Source organism: Mauremys mutica, chromosome 1 (assembly GCF_020497125.1).
Source record: "Mauremys mutica isolate MM-2020 ecotype Southern chromosome 1, ASM2049712v1, whole genome shotgun sequence".
NCBI classification, from domain to species: domain Eukaryota; kingdom Metazoa; phylum Chordata; order Testudines; family Geoemydidae; genus Mauremys; species Mauremys mutica.
Window position 1 is genome coordinate 19362678 of NC_059072.1, and position 20402 is coordinate 19383079.

At 41.6% G+C, this 20402-nt stretch overlaps 1 protein-coding gene across 1 annotated transcript in view; it reads right to left on the reverse strand.

The window, feature by feature from the left end:
- The window catches only part of SEMA3A (semaphorin 3A), a 304533-nt gene that overhangs the window by 123723 nt on the left and 160408 nt on the right, over positions 1-20402 (reverse strand). The gene's annotated exons all lie outside the window — the stretch shown is intronic.

The window sequence follows — 20402 nt, forward strand, 5'->3', positions numbered from 1 at the left end:
ATTGCACATATTCCAGAACAGATAAAGTGCACTGTAAACGTTTCCGCCATATCCTCATGCAAATCACACTCTATTCAGCAAATGTTGGACACTGGCTCAGCAGTATCTATACTACCTGATTCCATCTATTTGCATTACTTTAAAGATGTGCCTCACACTGAACCCAAATGTCAGTTGGTGTGCTATTTGAAAAACTATATTCCAGTACATGTTTGCCTGCCAGCGACAGTTACTTTTAGTGATTGCTTTTTAACTGTAGAGTTCTACATTGTCCACAAAGGCACTCCTATCCTTGGCAGAGATTTATTGGCTGCTTTAAATCTCAGGGTAGTTAATGGACGAATTGATCTTCCTCAGCAAAGCACTCTTACAGTACACACACCAGTTTCAGCTGGGATCCAACACCAGGTTGAGGAGAAACTCGGCTGTGCTTATGGGTTTCTGCATAAAGTTAAAATGCGGAATAATGTGATGCCTGTATGACAGAAATTATGGCGCTTACCATTTTCAGTCAGGGAAGCTGTTTCAGAGGAACTTAGAAAACTTGTTCAAAAGGACATTATTGAAGAGATTAACTCTCGGAATGCGTTTCACCTATAGTAGTGATGCTGAAGAAGGGTGGAGACATTCGCCTTTGTGTAGACTTAAGGGAGCCAAATAAAGCTATTGTGATTGACAGCCATCCTCTTCCTCACATAGAAGAAATATTTGCAGAACTCCGTGGAGCAAAGATGTTTTCTACTCTTGATTTGCAGAGCACATACCACCAGGTTATGTTGCATGAAGATAGCAGAGAGCTCACAGCATTTATTACACATGAGGGACTATTTCGTTTTAAACGTGTTCCATGTGGTCTCGCATCAGCCCCAAGTGCCTTCCAAAAAAATAAAGTCATTGATTCTGAAGAATCAACATGGAGTTCAGTGCTATTTGGACGATATTATTGTGTTTGGAAATACTACTGAAGAGCATGACAATAACCTGCAATCTGTACCAAACTGCAACAGCAAAGCAGGCCTCAAGCTCAATAGGTCCAAATGCAAATTTAGACAAACTGAACTCTCCTTTCTGGGGCATACAATTTCACAGGCTGGACTAAAACCTGATCCAGATCATATCCTGGCAATTTCAAATGCTCCTCCTGCAACAGATTTGCAAACCTTACGTTCCTTCTTGGGTCTTACCTCCTGGTATGCAAAATTCATTCCCAATTATGCTTCTGTCATTGAACTATTATGAGAATTACTACAGAGAAGTTCAACCTTAGTCTGGACAACGGATGCACAAGCTAGTTTCGAAACGGTGAAAGACTTGATTGTAAATAGTCCAGTACTTGCACTATTCAGTCCTGCATTGCCCACAATTGTAACTACTGATGCTTCTGATTATGGACTTGGGGCTGTCCTCACACAACTTCATGAGGACAACACAGAGAGGACTGTTGCATTTGCTTCAAGGACACTAAGTAATGATGAGAGAAAATATTCTACAGTCGAAAAAGAAGCACTTGTTTGTGTCTGGGCTACTGAAAAATGAAGAACTTACTTGTGGGGCCGCACATTCAAGTGCGTACAGACCATAGACCTTTGACGACGTTGCTCACCACGAAAGGACTGGGAAGAGCAGGATATCATATTTCTAGATGGTCTGCAAGACTATTGTCTTTCAATTATGAACTGGAATATAAGCCTGGAAACAAAAATATGGTAGCTGATTGCCTTTCTCGCCTGCCTTTGCCTTCACCAGATGGTCCACTGGAGGATGAGGATGTAGTAGTCGTGCTTATTACAAGCACTCTTACTGCAGTTACAAGAAAACAATTTCAAGCTGCTTGTTCAGCGTATCCAATTCAACAAAACCTATGGGAATTTCTGACAAAGAGATGGTCCAGTAACCCTAAAAGCCTTGACCCAGTTTTGCTGCCTTATTTTAGAGTTTGGGATGAACTTTCTTTGCTCGATGGTTGTGTGCTATGAGGTACACACCGGCTACTTGTGCCAGAAGAATTACAGTCAAAACTCATACACCTGGCACACGATACTCATCAAGGAATTGTCAGAAGGAAACAATGAGTACGAGATCTGTATTGGTGGCCAGGGATGGACTCTCAAACTGAAGCACTCATAAAATCCTGTGTCACTTGCCAAATGCACGATAAGACAGCAGTGACATGTATCCCTCCATTACAGCCTGTTCCTCTTCCTGAATCTGCATGGGAAAAAGTGGTGATTGACACCGTAGGACCCTTTGATACTGCTCCAATTGACTGTCATTATGCCATCACTTTAATAGACTATTTCAGTAAATGGCCTGAGATAGCGTTTACATCACAAATCTCTTCTGCTACAGTAATTAAGTTCCTCTCTTCAGCTTTTAGCAGGGAAGGTAACCCCAAAGAACTGGTTTCAGATAATGGTAGTCAATTTACTTCCCTGGAGTTTGAAACTTTTCTAACAGAGAGGAACATTTTACACAGAAGGTCATCCCTATATTACCCTCAAGCCAATGGGGAAAATGAACGGCTTAACAGAAGTTTGAAAGAGAGTTTGCCCCAACCGAGGATGATGTGAGAAAAACAGTTGAACAGAACCAAGCAAAGTATAAGGCTTTCACAGACAAGCGGCGGGGTGCTAAGGAACCAAAGTTTGAGCGTGGTTCCTTCGTTAGAATATGAAAACCTGGAATTTTATGCAAAGGGGACCGTAAATTCACAACTCCTCTTAAAATCATAGAGAAAAAGGGACCTTACACCTAGCAACTGTCTGATGGGCTGGTATGGAATGTTTCCTATCTTGCACCTGCCTATGCACCAAGAGGAGACTATGCCAACACCCAGTCTGTGTTGGATGACTTCACCGTAGTATCAACACAACAAGACATATCATTGGAACTGGGGCTTGAGAGACGGCCCGTCAGACCCAGACAATCACCTGTCTGGACTAGAAACTATGTCATGTAGTATCTACAGTGTTTTCAGTGTAATATTTCTGCCAATAGTATAGTGTCTTATTTCCTATTTGTTCCTGTGGTTAGAACAACAATGTTTATTTTAATTGGGAGAGTTTCTTAAAAGAGGAGGGAATGTGGTGTTTAGATGGTGCTTGTAATTATTAGAACTGGGAGCACTGGCTGTTGGGAGTCTGAAAGGACAGGAAACAGGAAGGAGCGGGGAGGAGCTGAGGAGGCAGAGTGAGAGTTACAGATAGTGCAGCAACAGCTTGGTAAAGAGGTTTCCACTTTAAAAATAAAGTCCTGTTGAAGTTTGTTAGTACCTTGCCTGGTTGATACAACAACTGTACACTCTTTAGGGTTCTTTTTGTTCCACGTTTGTACACTGCTTAGCACAAATGGGGTCCTGGTCCATGACTGGAACTCCTAGGTGCTACTGGGATGACAACGATGATTATATCAATTAAGAAATAATAATAATAATTCTAATGGGAGTGGACTCAGGCTCTGCACTGCTGCAATGCAATGTGTAGCAGTGTTGTGAGTCACCAGTATTACCTGTGCATTATGGAGTGAACCTTTTGACTTTTCCTACCTTTGTGGGCTTCGGGGAAACAAGAATCTTAATGTAACAGTTTGCATAGCTTCATATGAATTCCTGCAGGCTCAACATGTCAACACATGTTGACACCAAGGAATCTACTACAATAAGGAAAGGTGTGGTATATATTGGTTAGATCAGTGTTCAGGGTACTGGGTTCAGGACTAGTCTACACTACTGTGAAGCCGTGTTGCTATAGTGTGTCTGGAGCAGACGTGCTATGCCTATGGGAGAGCGCTCTCCCATTAGCATAATTATTCCACTTCAATAAGAGGCGGAAGCTATGTCGGCAGAAGAGCATCTCCTGATGACCTAGTGCCGGTGTGGACATTGCTTTAAGTTGATGTAACTTATGTCATTCAGAGGCGTGGCTTTTTCACACCTCTGAGCGACGTAACTTACATCACTTAAGCGGTAGTGTAGACAAGCTCTCAGACTGTTAGTTCAGACCGCTGGGTTCTGCCTCTGATTTGCTATATGTGACTTTAGACAACCCACTTAACCTCTCTGTGTCTATCAAACAGGGATGACATTACCTATCTCACAGATATCGTAAAACTTAATTAATTAATTAATTAATAAATAAGACAAATGCAGAGTCTTAGATGAAAGTTTCCATCCAAGTACAAAGGCCCAGAGCCTTAAAGGTATTTACCTTCGAGGTTCTGGGCCAAAGTATATGGTTGTCAGTCTGGTCAGGATTTAAAGGCTCCACCAGTTTTATTAGAGTTCTACTTTCCTATCCCTTCCTAATGAGGCTGGTATGCTGGCATTCACATACCTCTCACTGTGAAACCTGGCACATAACCCTTCTTCTTGAAATTGGTGACTGTGTGTCAATTTCACTACAAAGAATCCATCCCGCCCTCCTGGCGCCAGGCCTGGAATGACTTAGTCTGTCTCAAACTGGGCTTGTCCCACTTGGCAGCAGGACATATTGTCATGCCCTCAGGCCAGCAGGATATTGGTAATGTGAAGGACAATGCCAGCACAGTGGAGTATTTAAGTACATGAGCTCAAAATGTAAGACACTGGAAGCAAAACAAAGACAAAACAAGAAATATAGTATGTCAGTTAAATATAGAAGATGGGAGAATATATCTACAGGAGCGGCAGGAACAGAATGAACAGGAAGTAACCAAAAGCCAGAAACTTTAATGAGCAAATTGTCAGGGAATTGTAAATGCTGCATGTGCATGACTTTTGTTCATTTGTCATGGGTTTTGACTTATATTATTTTGACTATATTAATATTTTTTTAATTATAGACATTTTTGCATCAGGGCACTTTCAATATTGTTCATTTTCAACAGCAATAATGGAAAAAGGCCATTTAACATTTTGTTGCTTTGGAACTGGGTATCACAAACTTTTGCGTGTGTGAGAGAGCAAGGTAGATTCGTTCAAATTATTTTGAATCTACTACTACTACGTAGCATGTTTCAGCCTACTAGGGCGTTACTAACATTAATTTATATTAGCATCACAAAACCCCCGTGAGGCAAGAAAGCGTCATTATCTTATATTAAATGTGGGGAACACTGGAATTGCCACACTGAATCAGACTTCTAGACCAGTCTCCTGTCCCTGAAAATGGCCACTATCAGATACTTGACAGGAAGGGTCCAGGAAAAAACTGCACAAGGCAGTTATGGAATAATAGGCCCAATGGGGAAGTTTCTTCTTAGTCTGCATCACACTGGAGGATGGTTTATCCCCTGAGGCATGAGAGTTTATAGCGACATGAGGCACAAAGCCACAGAGTGATTCAGTGTATTAGATCTCTGGCGTTCTTGGCTCCCACTTTTGTGCTCATGCCCCATATTATTCATCATGGGCCCGTTCCTGCTCCCACTAAAGTCAATGGAGATTAAGCTGCTACATATACTGGCTCCAAGACCCTCAGCTGCTGTATATTGCTGTAGATCATTGAAGTCAAAGTAGCTCTGACAATTTACATCAGCTGAGGATCTGTCCCAGAGTAAGATAAGGGCCAGTGACACCCCCCCTTGCAGACAAATACTGTAGCCCAGCTGCAGATCTTCATTATAATGTGAGAAGGCATTAAATTGTCAAATGTGTTAAGGGCCAGATCCACAGCCTGGTAGGCTCAATACACCTTGTTACAGTCCCTAATTTGTCACTCCTCCTCCATGCAAATATGCATGCATACTTTAAAAAGAGCAAGGGAACTACCCTGAAAAGGAGATAAAGTGTTAATTAACTGTTCCACCTGAGGATCTGTCTCACTAACAAAACATTTACATTTATTTTAAGAGGTTTCCAATATTTGTGTATCAAATTGATAGAAGGGACTATGCAGAGAGAGATTAGCCTGAAAAAATAAATTACAAAGAAAATGTCTGCAAGCAAAAGCATAGGAGCCAAATGCAGAATGATTGAAAAACAAACACTACAGATATGTAACACTGATTAGGCTGTGTTATGCAGACTTTTCCCGGACAGTTACAAAAATAAAGTCCATCCATCTGTCAAAACATCTGCTCTGTGTATGAAAATTAAAACAGAATTTAGGTGTTTTTCCACTAGTTTCTAGTAATTGTCTGTCCTTCAGAAGCTTGGAGCTTGCATGCTTAGATCTGAATTAACAGACTAATGTTTTTTAATGGCATTTTAACTGAAAACCTAAAATGTAAATCCCTATTATTCTAACCAATTTCTAGACTTTTTCTCCTTATTCTAAAGTGTAAAAAGGTTCATAATTGGTTCCCAGATATTACAGTGAGTGGGAATATTAGAAATATGCAGTTAGGCAATCTTGCAGGGCCAGATCTTCATCTGATGTAAATATGCTGTGAGGTTGCAGTCTATATGGTTTTATAAAAATATGCTAATGAGTGAATATAATGTAACTGGAATATGCTTCATGCAAAAGATCTCTTGTAAGGTATGATTACAAGGCTTATAATCTACTGAGTGTTATCATCCTATTTGTATAAATGTACCACTCGTGTATCTGAAACTAGAAATATGAAATATAACTCTGAGGGCCTATTGTAATTATGCAAAGTGTGGGCCATTAATGGTGGTTTGGAATCTTGATGACTCCTATTAACCAGGACAATTGTCTGCAGATGGCTGTTTTACCTGTAAGTCTTCCTGTATATCTGTGTGCTGGCAAGTGGATAATGAAGTCTTGCAGTGACATGTGATCATGTCACCTGAACTGGAATCCATCTTTAACCTGGTGTCTTTCTATTGAGAATGAGGGGGTGGGAACCCAGAAAGGGACAAAGGATTCCTGCCTTATGCAAAAGATATATAAAGGGATGGAACAGAACAAAGCGAGAGGAGCCATCATGAAGAATCCCCTAGCTACCACCTGAGCTGGAAAAAGAGCTGTACCAGGAGAAAGAATTGTGCCCAGGCCTGGAAGGTGACCAGTCTGAGGAAAAAACGTACTGAAGCATCTCTGAGGGTAAGATTATCTGTATTCAGTTTGATTAGACATAGATTTGCACATTTTATTTTATTTTGCTTGGTGACTTACTTTGTTCTATCTGTTATTGCTTGGAACCACTTAAATCCTACTTTCTGTATTTAATAAAATCACTTTTTACTTATTAATTGACCCAGAGTATATATTAATACCTGGGGGAGCAAGCAGCCATGCATATCTCTCTACAAGTATTATAGAGGGTGAACAATTTATGAGTTTTCCCAGCATAAGCTCAGGGGCGGCTCCAGGCCCCAGCACGCCAAACGCATGCTTGGGGCGGCATGCCACGGGGGGCGCTCTGCCGGTCGCCGGGAGGGCGGCAGGCGGCTCCGGTGGACCTCCCGCAGGCGTGCCTGGGGAGGGTGCGCTGGTCCCGTGGCTTCAGTGGAGCATCCGCAGGCACGCCTACAGGAGGTCCACCGGAGCCGCGGGACCAGCGGACCCTCCTCAGGCATGTCTGCGGGAGGTGCACCGGAGCCACGGGACCGGCGACTGGCAGAGCGCCCCCGCGGCGTGCCGCCGTGCTTGGGGCAGCAAGATGGCTAGAGCCGCCCCTGCATAAGCTTTATACAGGGTAAAACAGATTTATTTGGGTTTTAGACCCCATTGGGAGTTGGGCATCTGAGTGTTAAAGACAGGAACACTTCTCTTAGCTGCTTTCAGGCAAACCTGCAGTTCTGGGGCAAGTAATTCAGACCCTGGGTCTTTGTTGGAGCAAACGGGAGTGTCTGGCTCAGCAAGACAGGGTGCTGAGGTCCCAAGCTGGCAGGGAAGGCAGGGGTAGAAGTAGTCTTGGCACATTGGGTGGCAGATCCCAGGGGGTTTCTGTGATCCAACCCATCACATATGCATCTCCATTAACTCCAACAGATTTATACCGATTTACTCCAGATGAGCACTGAAAGAACCTTACTCTATTTCAGCTCTCCACAATTACAATATCAGGAGTTTTGTCCAAATTGGATGTGCAAGAGGCTTTAAAGGTATCATCTCACAGCTGGAAAAACAAAACAAATTCATCATGTGTTTCAAATCAAATTGGGTGGACATTTTCTATATATAAAAACCTGCAGGTTTCATCTTCACAGTTAGTGAATATGTTTACTTTCCCTCCCTTCTACCTAATTAGTTGATTTCTGGAATAGCAGGGTCAGAGATATCCATAAAGAATAAATAATCCCTAATATTATTGCAGTCATTCAATTTATTCCACTGTTGAAAGACGTTCTCTAGTAATCTTGGAGTTTATTTTATTCTTTCTTATACCAGAGCATTACTGCCAGCTGTGATCAGTTCAGTCTTAACAGGGTGGGTATCCCTTTCAGAGTGCAATAGCATTATTTGAAGAAAAAGGTTGCTTAAATGTCATGAAATAAAAGTATGCAGTGGAGTGTAGCTGTGTCGACCCCAGGATGTTAGAGAGAGTAGGTGGGTGAGGTAATATCTTGTTTTGACCAATTTCTGTTGGTGGGAGAAACAAGCTTGCAGCTCGATAGCTTCTCTCTCTGACCAATGGAAGTTGGTCCAATAAAAGATATTACCTCACCCACCTTGTCTCTCTATTGAAATAAATATTATTTCCTAATAGTTGGTGACACACTCACGACCAGTTCAGCCCTTAGTTTAAGCTATGCTGATGTTACCTAGGAGAAACTGAAGATGAAACTTAGCCTCTGACCCTGCAAATATTTTGGAACTTAAGTAACTCTACGTATGTGAGTAGTCCCATTGAGCACTCCATGATGGTGAAATGCACCCTACGTGCTATAATGGCACTATCTGCATGCGTGCAATTGTTTGTAGGATCTTCGTTCTCATTCCTGTTCATGTGTAATAATATCGTTTAAGAACTATTGTCCTTGTGTTTTGCATTTGCATGATGGCAGTGCCTACTAAGCCCAGTCTAAGAGCAGGGTCCGTTGTACTAGGTAAGTAACACAGATAACAACCTCAGCTACACTGTAAAGTTCTGTTTTATTGTAATGTTGTTGTTCAGTTATTATTGTAAATATTGCCTGGGTACTAAGAGGGAACTTCACTTAGTACAAGACCCTCCTCACCATTTAAGACCCACTAAAGGGCTGTGCAAAGAGAAGATAGGAGGAACAGCTATACAGGGGCATCTGTACACTGCAATAGGATCTTCACGAAGGCCCTGCATAGGCTGGTGCAGAATTCCATAATGGGAAAAGCACCCCCTGTAACTACCATGGAGGGATAAACCTAGAATAGCAACTGTAGCCACTCCCATTGGCTCTGTGTAGGAGGAATGGATTTTCACCACCCTTGTGGATTCCACCCGTATTAATCAGGCTCTCTGCAGAGGAAGGGATTTCACCACGAGAGGAGTGTGCTTACTACTGTATTTATATGTGTGCATAAATAAATGATATAACTGGTCCATATCATAAATCTATGTCCTTCACTTTATTTAATAGTCTTAGTGATAACTATACTTTTGAATGCTGTTCCTGTACGCTTTGAAAAAGCAGCTGGAATCTGAAACATAATCAATGATCATTACATAGTCTTCTGATAAGAATGACTTGAAACCTTCAGACTATGTCAGGAACAGCATTACTCATACGCAGGATGGGCAGAACAGGAAGTACAGAAGCAGCAGTGATAATCACAAAATTGGATTCCTCTCTGCTGTTGAGAGGGAACCTGAGAATTTTCAGAATGAAGCTGCTGATGGGGCGTAGACGTTGATAAGACTTTTTTGGGAGCCGGACACATCCCACTTTAGTCCCAGTTATCTTCCTGATTAAGTGTTTAATGATTAGAGTCTTATCTACCTGATTTCTTGACATGACAGAGTGCGTGAGAATTTTGAAAATACACAATAAAGACATGTCCTAGGATGTGTCCTCTGAATTTTCTTTATCCGTTATTCACAACTGATAAAAGAAAAGGAAGCCAATTTACAAAGCAGATTAGAAAAATCAACCACTGGAAAAAACAAATATATCTTAACGCTTTCAAGCCTCAAAGAGATATGTTGTTTTTAGCAAATAGTTTTATTGAAAGCACACTTGTGCACCATACTCCTACTGAGGCTTCATTTGGTCTCAGACTTGTGTCAGTAGGAGAGGCATAAAAGACCCTACCTACCTTCCTTCTCCTCTGGGCAGCAAGTGGGCACAATGAGGGTATGTCTACACTACGGGATTATTCCGATTTTACAGAAACCGTTTTTTTAAAACAGATTGTATAAAGTCGAGTGCATGCGGCCACACTAAGCACATTAATTCGGCAGTGTGCGTCCATGTACCGAGGCTAGCATCGATTTCCGGAGCGTTGCACTGTGGGTAGCTATTCCATAGTTCCCGCAGTCTCCCCCACCCATTGGAATTCTGGGTTGAGATCTGAATGCACGATGGGGCCAAAACAGTGTCGCGGGTGATTCTGGGTAAATGTCGTCACTCAATCCTTCCTCCGTGAAAGCAATGGCAGACAATCATTTTGCGCCGTTTTTCCCTGGATTCCCCTGGCAGACGCCATAGCACGGCAACCATGGAGCCTGTTTAGCCTTTTGTCACTGTCACCATATGTGTACTGGATGCTGATGACAGACGCAGTACTGCAATGCTACACAGCAGCATTCATTTGCCTTTGCAAGGTAGCAGAGACGGTTACCAGCCCTATATCACCGTCTGCAATTGGAAATTGTTGATGATGGTTATCAATCCTTTTGTACCGTCTGCAATTGGAAATTGGCAATGACGGTTATCGATCCTTTTGTACCATCTGCTGCTGTCATGCGTGCTCCTGGTTGGCCTCGCTGAGGTCGGCCGGGGGCGCATGGACAAAAATGGGAATGACTCCCCAGGTCATTCCCTTCTTTATGTTTTGTCTAAAAATAGAGTCAGTCCTGCCTAGAATATGGGGCAAGTGTACTAGAGAACCAGAGAGCACAGCCGCTTCGGGTCAGAGCCCCAGATATCCCGCAGAAATGATGAGCTGCATGCCATTCTAGGGGGTGCCCCTGCAACAACCCCACCCGTTGCGTCCCTCCTCCCACACCCCTACTGGGCTACCGTGGCAGCATCCCCCCATTTGTGTGACGAAGTAATATAGAATGCAGGAATAAGAAACACTTACTTTTTAGTGAGATAAAATGAAGGGGAGGCAGCCTCCCACTGCTACTATAGTCCAGGCAGTACAGAATCTTCATTAGACATGAAGCGGGGTGTGGTGAGGAGCTCAGCCTCCCATGGCTATGATAGTCCAGGCAGTACAGAATCTTCATTAGACATGAAAGTGGGGGTTGAGGAGCTCAGCCCCCAGTTGCTATGATGAGGATGGTTTTCGATCCTTTTGCACCATCTGCAGGGAATGACCAGGAGTCATTCCCGTTTTTGCCCAGGCGCCCCAGGCCGACCTCACCGAGGCCAGCCAGGAGCACTCAAGGGATGATGAGGACGGTTTCCAAGCCTTTTGTACCGTCTACCATCAGGAAAGGAAGGGGAGGGGATGCTATTGTTCAGCGCCACAGCACCGCGTCTACCAGCAGCATGCAGTAGACATATGGTGACATTGAAAAAAGGCGAGAAACTATTTGTTTCCATTTTCTTTCACCGGGGGGGAGTGTGTAAATTGATGACATATACCCTGAACCACCTGGGACAATGCTTTTGACCCTTCAGGCATTGGGAGCTCAGCCAGGAATGCAAATGCTTTTCGGAGACTGCAGGAACTGTGGGATAGCTGGAGTCCTCAGTCCCCCCTCCCTCCCTTCATGAGCGTCCATTTGATTCTTTGGCTTTCCGTTATGCTTGTCACACAGCAGTGTGCTGAGTCCCTGCTGTGGCCTCTGTCTGGAGATTTTTTCAAATGCTTTGGCATTTCGACTTCTTGAACGGAGCTCTGATAGAACAGATTTGTCTCCCCATAAAGCGATCAGATCCAGTATCTCTCGTACAGTCCATGCTGATCAGCGCTCCATGCTGGGCAAACAGGAAATGAAATTCAAAAGTTCGCGGGGATTTTCCTGTCTACCTGACCAGTGCATTCGACTCCAGATTGCTGTCCAGAGCGGTCACAATGGTGGACTGTGGGATAGCTCCCAGAGGCCAATACCGTCGAATTGCGGCCACATTAACCCTAATCCGAAATGGCAATATCGATTTGAGTGCTACTTCCCTCGTCGGGGAGCAGTACAGATATCGATATTAAGAGCCCTTTATATCGAAATAAAGAGCTTCGTTGTGTGGACAGGTGCAGGGTTAATTCAGTTTAACGCTGCTAAATTCAGTATAAACGCGTAGTGTAGACAAGGCCTGAAAGTTCCTGTGCTCTGGGACTACTCAGTTTGATCACTTTTGTCATCACGATCACTGAACTCTGACCTGACACTAGCCCAAGATGTGGAAAAGTAAAGTCCTTTAGAAAAGTTTTGTTTCCATTTCTGTTTTTTCTTCCTTCCAATTCTATTAAAATTCAAATCAAAGAATTTTTCAAGGCTTCAAATGACGAATCGGCATTCAACGGATGCAGCTAATAATTGTTTTGGGCTCATAAACAACTACAGAGAGGCCAAGAAAAAACTGTGGTCCTAAAGACCTGTTTTAATGACCCCCTTATATGTTTGTACATCTGGCTAAAGCAAAGACTACGAGACAAACTGAAGCTTTGTGTGGACACATTCCAGCAAACAAGTGGGATTTCAGAATGTATAAACTGAGATGCTGAGTTGAAGTACAGCCCTGTAAGTGGGTGTCCCTAAGCCTCTTTTTCTCTAGGTTATTAATAATGTTTTTACAACATATTAAGAATCAGTTTAATCAAGGAAGCAAATAATATTCCAAGAATAACTTGAATAAGCCTAAAAGAAACAGCAGCCTTGATAGTGGGATATGAGAGAGTTCTTTTTCCAACCAGCTCTAAAACAAACTCTGTATACTTTATTGAATGGAAAACTCTCCCTTATCTTGGGATTTGGTTTTATTAACCAAGAAATTAACAATGCCATAAAGTTCAGCTCAAGTCTCCCCTTGAAGCCTGTCCGCTATCTGAGTTCCTTCCTCGGGGTTGCTCAGCCCACACTCTAGAACAGGGGTTTTCAAACTTCATTGCACTGCCAGTCCCTCCTGAGAGAAAACATTCCTACACAACCCCAGGAGAGGGACTGAAGCCTGACCCTGCCCCAGGTGTGAGGGCCAAAGCCCAAGCCCCACTGCCCTGGGCGAGGAAGCCAAAGCCTAAGGGCTTCAGCCCCAGGCAGGGGGCCTGTAACCTGAGACTCCCTGCCCAGGGCTGAAGCTCCGAGCAGAGGGACTCTAGCTTCAGCTCTGGCCTCAGGCCCTGGCAAGTCTAAGCCAGCCCTGGTGACCCCATTAAAATGGGGTCCTGACCCACAGTTTGAGAACCGCTGCTCTAGAACTTCTAGAGAGTCTCTCCCATCTCCCTTATATCTGGATGTGGGTATAAACCACATGCCTCATTGAATCAGCAAGTCTCACTCCACATTCCCTAGCAGGATTAACCCCTGTTAGCAGGGTGGGGTGTTTCAGACATATGCCATCAGTCCCTTACATGCACATAAAGCACGTAGAAGCGGTAACAGTCACTCTTTTCTATTCTGCTTTATGCACATCCTGAAATGATTTCCAGACACAGTCATCTAAGATAAATATACCTAAACTTCTGAGATGAAAGTGACAAATTAATGCATGAAGTGCTGAAAGCAAGCAACAGAATGCTAGATCTATAGGATGCAGTTGCTTAGCAATATGTACACACGTAAATAAACATATCCTATAAGCTTGACTATGAAGTTACATGCTCCATAACATGGGAGTCCTGTTTTTCGGGTGTGGACATAAAGCTATTCTGAGTTCCATGAGAGAAACTAGGCAGAAAATCCTTAACTGATGGAAACCTAAAATTCCCATTCAATTAAAATTTGGCACGTACTGAATCAGGAGTTGTCAAATTATGTTTCCTGCAAGCTTCACGACACCCTTATAGGGACCTACAGCTTTAGAAGCAGTTAATTAGGAAGAGATTGTCTAAATTAGAAAGGAAGTAATAGGTGATCTGTTCCAACAGAGAGCAGATTGTTTCTCCCCATAAATAAGTATCCCTTTACTTATTGGCCTGAATATTGTGGCCCCATCATATTTGGAATACAAATTTTCCTCTAATCTGCAAAGCTCTCTCTTTCTCTTTCTTCTTTAATTATCTTGAACTGGTTTTTTAACAGTTGTGGAACAAAGAAAAGAAAGTATAGTTTTAACTTAAAAATAATTCTACACAATTTTGGAGGGTATTTTAAGAATTTTCTCTTTGACCAATCGTTTGGTTATTTTTACACATTTCAAAGGAAAATGGACATTAGGTCTGCAAACAGTTGAGAGGCATTTAGAAGGCTAGCTGTTTGGCATGCGGTGCCAGCAGTATCATAGAAAGATGATCAGGTGTGGACTAATGCAAGTGGCGAATTCTGAGCTATGCTGCAAGTGTATGGAGAAAGAGAGAAATGTGCTTTTGGAAACAAGCTTGCTTGAGACTGTGAAGTGAAACCAACCCTTCCTTCCATTAAAACAATAATTTATCTGCCCAAACAGAAAGAATCTGAGGCAGGACTAGAAATGGATAGATGAGTCCTTCAGAAATGAGCTGCTACAAGACTTGAGTCTGAAGACAGAACTCCTGAGAGAATTCAGGGAGTGAAACATGCCCATCATTTGTACTAGTTATTCAAGTGAGCATGTTGCTTGAAAGATATAAGGGGTATGCTTACCCTGTCCACCTATGGAGACAAAATAAATCATAACAAGGAATCTGTCTAGAGGAGTCCCAAAACAGCAATCGCTGGTGGCACAGTAGCATATAAAAAGAACCCTCAATCTTTGTCAAAGCCAAACTCGGACTCAGAGGAAAACTCCATCAGTAGAAATCTGAAAACCATCATTTTGTGAAACAGTTTTGTTTCCCCTTTTTTCCTCCCACTAATAATTCAAAATAATTTCTACATTTCTAAAAACAAAAGTGCTATTTGTGCAAGGCTCGTAATTCAAGGCAGGAGTTGAGAAAATCCGGCACTGGATTTGATGAATGTAAGCTTTCCCTCAGAAGCAAATCTCTCTAATCACTCCTATAATAGAAAAATAATCCATAGATAGGAAAATTTAGCTCTTATCTTTGATCCAGATTAATTTATTCATCATAATCTGAGGTTTACGAGAATCTCACAATACAAGAATGAGTAAAAAAATATATTTATCATAGTAAAAAACTATACAATCATATTATTTTCCTTAATGTATGGCACTTAACTATTGTTTGCCATCATTTCAAGGATATTTAATTATGTTCCTATATTCTGAAATTACCAGTCAAACAGTGTAGTACTAGATAGGATACAGTACTTGAATTGCCATCGCTAACTTAATTCTTCCTCTACTCAAGTGCTCAAGGCACTACCTTGCAGTAATTGATTTGCCTTGGCCAGTTTACAAACGGCATCATATGCCAACTCCTAAATGAAAGCAAATGCCAGTGTTGGCATCTGAACTGACTGATTACAGCACATACTGTATCTTAAAGCCACTGGCTGCATTGTAGGGGGTCCATGGAGGAACTGTGCCTAACTCAGCCAGAATTCCCCTGGGGAGAAAACATATGTTACAGAGATAGCTCTGCAGTCCTCTGAAAGGCTCCAGTGTTCGACTCTCCTCCTCAGCAAGCCAGCTCACCTCCGCTGGCCAGTGGTGAGGAATTATACAGCCTTCATCTCCACCCTTCCCCATGTGCTTTGTGGAGCCTATGCAATGCGGTTTCACACACTGGTGAGATTACATTAGCACAGTGCTTGCTTGCATCCCCGCCTAACTGGAGCTGACCCCTGTGGGGGGGACATAAAGTGAGAAAGGGCCAGATATTACCTGGCCTGATCTTTTCTGGTTAATTTATGAGCAGGCTATCTTTTTTCAATTGGTGTTCTATAATTAATTTTCAGTCTCCCTCCTCAGTTCTTCATTTACAATAGCACATGAAATGAATTACAGGTACTTTTATGTTCTGCCTTTATGTTTTCCCTAAGGCTAGAAGGGTAATAAAAAGAAGTTGAAGGGAATCAACAATATATATTTTTTTTGCTAGCCTCGTTTTCCAAAATGTCATCAAAAATGATTTTGGGGAGGAGAGGCAACTTGGTAAATTGCACCCTTTTGAAATCACAGATTTGAACCAGCTGACAATCATTCCAAATGCAGGGCTGTAGTGGTCTTTAGAATTGAGCACTGTCACATGATTCAGGGAGGAGCTTGGAGATAAAGTCTTAGGTGGTGTATTTGGCTTGGATGTGTCCTATTTAAACTCAAAGGACTGTGATCTAATTTACACCCATGCAATCCTCAAAGAATGAGTTGAACAACACTTCTTGAAATGCAAAGATGCATAAATGGAACATATCCACAGAGTACTTAACATCAGCCTCTACTGCTGCTGCTCAGCTGCAGACTTTTTTTTTTTAATTTTGATTTGACTCCAAATCAGCAGCAGCACTGGAGTAAAATGGGCAGATATATATTTTATCTATTCAAGTAAATAAACACACTTTGAATTCCTGTGGCCATTGATGATCAGACAAATCTCCTAGGGCTCACAGGCTGTTGGTGGCCAAAGTACAGTTACAAGCAGACAAATGTCTACATCACAAAAACTATGAGACAGTGAGCACTAATTGGGACCCAGTTTTGGCTGAGGTCGTTTAGAAGCCAAGGAATCAATTACATGAAGACTGAACTACTTTTAAAGAGTAATCTTTTAACGAAAACAGGTTTGAGGCACATAGCTGGGACAATGTGCTTGCATTATGGCTGCTTGTGATGAATTGCACCAGATTGATGGATAAATACAAGACCATCATCCTGGTGCTGACAATTTGTCACAATTCACTAACAATAAATTTCTCCTAAAAATGCTAAGAGATGATTTGGAATGTTCCTGTAACGCTGACAGACTCCAGTTGTTAGCGGATGGGATCGAACCAGGGACCTCTAGAGCTTAGTGCATGAGTCTCTATGATGAATTAAAAGCCGACTGGCTGTTAGCTAAGGCTGTAGAGCAGACTCATTTTCTCTCTCTCTTTAAGTGGTCTCGGTGCCACTAGATGGGACAGAACACCACACCCAGGAGGTGTGTGGGTTACATTCCAATGGTGTTCCAAAGCTTTCACAAATTTACTTGATTCTATGTGGTCTAGACACCTTGTGAGAACAAACACTCCAGGCAGATTTTTTAAAATATTTCCAAGCATGTTTTGGGTAGATTGGAAAGTCAAAGATTCATAGATGTTAAGGCCAAAAGGGAGCATTATGATAATCTAGTCTGACATCTTGCATAACACAGGCATAAAACAAGTAATTGCTGCATTTGGCCTACCAACTTGATTTAGATTTAGAGAGGGATTTTCACAAGGAGTTAGGCATCCAATTCCCACTAGAAGTCAGCCCCCTTAGGTGCTTTATTAAAACTCATCCTTAAAGACTTCAAATCATGGAGAACTTACCATATCCCATAGTTAAATCCCATAATTAAATACCACAAGAACTACTCCTTTGGTGTCTTGGCACTTCTGTTTCCTGTGCATCACAAAATTAGGAAGTGCAGAGATGCACCAAGTAGAGGGGAAGGGGGAAGTAAATCAAACCTTTTCATACTGTAACAAAATAACGGTTTGAATCCTAGGCGGAATTTCTGATCAGCTCCAGTTTATGCACTGGTTTTCCTGTCCCCAGTTACAGGTCTACCTTTGGGTTCCAGTGACTACATAAATCACTCAAACCACACTCTGATGGAGTATGACATCACTAGAACCCCAGGATGGAATTATAGTCACATTTTTTTCTTGTTTGCCTATTATTTAATCCATGTGTAATGCCGAAATTGTCATGTGTTACCATTGTGTCCCAGGTGACTGTGAGCTCTTTAAATCAAAATACTGAAGCTCAGTAGTGAGTTATATCAGTAGGCGCTTTATTGATCATGTCTGCACTGTGTGATTCAGTGTAAAGCCTGGGATGTATTCTAAAGGGACAATTAATTCTTTGATTGTTCCAAACTCCTGATCAGGAATCTACAGGAGAAGGTTTCAGGATGTAACCACAGTAGATCCAGGCTGAGGTTCAGAGCAATAAGAAACTCTTTGTCTCCTTTTATTGGGCTATCACATTTGCTTGTTTAGCTTGGCCATACAAGTAAATACCTTGGTTGCTATTAAATATTTACAATTTTGCCTTTTTCTCTAATAACATTACTTTGCTATTTGTAGTATTCCCTATACTAAGGATAGAGAAATATCACAGCAATTCTAACTGCTAATAAAGAGTTTAATGGCAACTTCTCTATACCTGATGAGAAAGTCTAGTAGATAATTTTGTTTATGAAAAAAGTGACTTCTGCTGTAAGCACTGTGTGATCTTGGGGGAGGACGTTTAATCTCCTAGTGTCTCAGTTTACCTATATGTAAAAGGGAGTCAAGCATATTTTAAAAAGTTTATCTACCTAGAAAATGAACAACATACAACAGGGGTATTGCAGAGCTTCACTAATTAACATTTATAAAGTGCTTTAAACACACAAATGAAAACTGCTCCATAAGTAATAAAGGGTTATCATTAGATTTACAATATCATAATATGCTGCCCTCAGCATTATCCCATGCAAACTGAAATTTCATCAATTTGCTATGCCTAGATTGGCATGACTGGCAGTGTGGATTTAAGGAATCCTTTGGACTCAGCCAGAATAAATGCTACAGTAAATTATTTCTTTTAATTATGAGGGAAAATCTCTTAGGTCATGTTTGAGGTTACCACTGGGGCAATATTACGGAAAAACTTTCATTGCACCTGCTGTACTGCACCTGGCTTATTAGTGGGGACTTGAATTTTCAGTATTGGCTGCCCCCCTTGAGATCAATAATTACAAATGTTAAAAATGAGAACTGTCATAAAAGATACAGAACTTCATTTAGGAAAGTGTGAGCAATCACAAAGGAGAAATATCTAATATCTTAGCAATGGTCCACGTTGATAGCAACATTAAATCAAATGTGCTTTATACTCCACTTTAAGTGTCCTCTCTCTGTTTAATGAGAGCACGTTGAGTTATTTTTATGGTCATTATATTTCACATTTCCTAGGTATTGACAACAGCTATAAGGAATATAGGAGGGAAGGATGCTAAGTTTCTTTAATGATGTGCAATCTTTAACGTTATTATAACAATTCTGGATGTATTATGTTACACCATTTAGTACTTTGTTTCTAATGCATTATTAAATGGCAAGAGCAGGACTGGAGAGAAACCTGTGACTCAGGTACTTTTGGGTGTTTACCAATAGAGAACTAGACACACTGAGAGTTAATCCTGCTTCAGATTTCTAACTCACCTACCAAAACCCAGTGCTGACCTGGACCCACATAAAATATTACTAGCCAGTCTTTATTTATATTTAAATATATAGAATGAACTCTTTGCGGCTTATCTCGGACATTTGTCGGGCTGGTAGAAAATAGAAAATAAAATTTGCAATATGTTTTCTGTTGTTTACCAACATTTTTCTTCTTTCAAAATTTTCTGACCAGACCCGTATAACTTGTAACACTGTTACCCTCACTTTGGGTTAGATTGTTGTATGTCTTGCACACCGTACTCCATGTTATGCCTTCTTATGCCCTGGTGCCAGCACACCATACTGAAGCTTCCAGTGCATGGGGATACCCAGTGCAGGTATATAGAAAACAGCAGGATGGGACTGAGCCATGGATCTACTCCACATTCATACCTTGACATGTCATCGAGTATACACTCTCAGGATATAGACTTCTTGTGTAATGCACACACATAAACACAGAGGTGACTGGAAGCGAGATGGTGACTCCTGGAGTCATAATCTTCTTTCTAGACTATTCCAGAGGCAGCACAACAAAATACGGCCACTTACTATAAGTATATTGGAAACTGACTTTCTACAATGTCTGAAACTTCCCCTCCCCCCCTTTATTATTTTGAATTTTTAAAAGAAAATGTTTTTTAAAAAAAAAAGTAAAGGAACCAATTTTGTTCTCAGTGCTGTAGATTTCTGAGTTTCTCGTCAAGGCATGGCATTGTTGCTTACTGTACTATAGCAATACTTAGTACACTAAGTCACTGTTAGTTAATTTCTTCAGGTACTTCACACCAACCAGCACTTTCTGGGTTACCTAGCAGGTTAGATTTTCTGTTCTCTAGCTCACAGAATATTTCTAAGGGAAGTGCTTGTGAATACATATGTGGTTTGAGTAAAAAATATTTGTAGTGATTTAAAATCAGGGGACTACAAAGTGGCTAGAGACACTCATACTATAGCCAGGCACATGAAAATCGTGAGCTCCCTCT